Genomic DNA, 1807 nt, shown 5'->3' with positions numbered 1-1807 from the left:
GACATATCCGATCCGTATCTCGACTACGAGGATGTTTCCGATATGTCCTTGTTTCAATGGAACAATATTAAGAATGGAATTGAGGGAGGAAGCAAAAGTGATAAATCATCAATCAAGCTCAGATTGGAAATGAGGGGGAAAAAGCTCTCAACTTCTTGCTTTCGTTGAGAGTCGAACTCAAGACCTCCCGCTTACTAAACGGGTGCTCTAACCAACTGAGCTACGAAAGCTGTTGGTTACCTGGGCTTAACAAAATTTAATATTATAAATTAATTTAACCAAATGATAATTGTGCTCATACCATCTGATGTCAGGCTTATCGTACCAAATTCTGAGCGGAAAATAAGGTAGAATGCCAATGTCTCATCTATTACAAGTTATAACAAAAAAATGGATTTTTATATCATCTTCTTTGTCAAATACAAGTGAATCAACTCCTCATATGGCAACCCTCAAACAATGCATCTTCTTCCTCCAATCAAAAGAATTCAGCTCTTAGCTTTAAGGAAAAGATTTCATCATAAGTTCTCTATATATATTTTGGAGTATCTTTTCCCTAGACTAGAAACCCTAGTCAAACAACTTATTTTTCCTCACCTCCCCCTCTTTTTTCTCCAAAACCTTTAAATATATATATAAATAACTTTAACTTTTTACAGCGGGATGTGTATGGAGAAATTCAATATTCCGATATTAGTATGCCGACCATGGTAATTGTTGACTCTGGACATGTCAAGTAATCAGCTCACACCACGGTCAAAACAAAAAGGGTCATGAAAAGCCACGCCCGCGCGCATACCAAAAGATTAGGATAAGAGGACTACCATGACAAAGCACACATCACCATTCCTCCTTGTTTCCGTGTTGTTTGTTTGACATGAATTAGGTAGGTTTTTTCATGTTCAACACTATTGCTTTACAATGCAAAATCATTTTCATTTATCTTTAAAATCTGATTAAGATGGTGGTCGAATCATGTATTAAACTATGCCTTGCAATTTGCAAGGCACTTCCAACGTTCTTGACCAAAATAAATTCTTTGGCTTTCATAGGCACCCATCAGCTTCGTTGATAACTCCTGCTCTTCGAATAGTTGGAAATATTGTCAGTGGAGATGATACGCAAACCCAGGTTTAGAGACAGTTTTTATCTCCTTTTTTAATGACCTTACTACAATATTGATCTTTCTTTGGCCATTTATCTCCTTTGCTTCTATGAATAATTAGTTTTCTCACCAAAACCACATTTACTGCCCCCCACTTAGTTTGTAAAATGGAGTGAAGATTGTTGAAGATTATCTTTTTTCTACACGGTGTATCATTGATCATCAAGCATTGCCATGATTTTTAAACCTTTTGAGAAATAAATTTGAAAATACCATCAAGAAGAAAATTTGTTGGACACCGGAAATAAAGAGCAGATACAGGTAGCAGTTGGACCTGCATCTTTTTTCGTTGTTTGTTTTTGGCCTTGACATTGCACTTGGTAATTTTATCAATTTCTAATCTAGTGTTTACATTGACTTGTACAATGAAACGATGTGTAATGGTATAAATTTTACAGGCCGTCATTGAAGTTAATATTATTGCACCTTTGGTTCATTTGCTTCAAAATGCTGAATTTGATATTAAGAAAGAAGCTGCGTTGGCCATAAAAAATGCTACATCTATGAAAACAATTTCCTATATTAGTTAGTAAGGAAATCATATATTGGCAGAGTATGAATGATAAACTACCTCATCTGGACATGTCAAATATTTCAGGTTCCTTGTAAGTCAAGGTTGCATCAACTCGTTGTGTGATCTTC

General features: G+C 35.5%; 1 non-coding gene across 1 annotated transcript; it reads right to left on the bottom strand.

Moving 5' to 3' along the window:
• Positions 1 to 156: 156 nt before the first annotated feature.
• Positions 157 to 230, bottom strand: TRNAT-AGU (transfer RNA threonine (anticodon AGU)). Its single transcript has one exon. It is a non-coding gene; the product is annotated as a tRNA-Thr (tRNA).
• Between the last annotated feature and the right edge of the window lie 1577 nt (positions 231 to 1807).

Source organism: Gossypium arboreum, chromosome 11 (assembly GCF_025698485.1).
Source record: "Gossypium arboreum isolate Shixiya-1 chromosome 11, ASM2569848v2, whole genome shotgun sequence".
In the NCBI taxonomy this organism is placed as follows: Eukaryota; Viridiplantae; Streptophyta; class Magnoliopsida; order Malvales; family Malvaceae; genus Gossypium; species Gossypium arboreum.
This window is presented reverse-complemented; position numbering and strand designations above follow the sequence as displayed.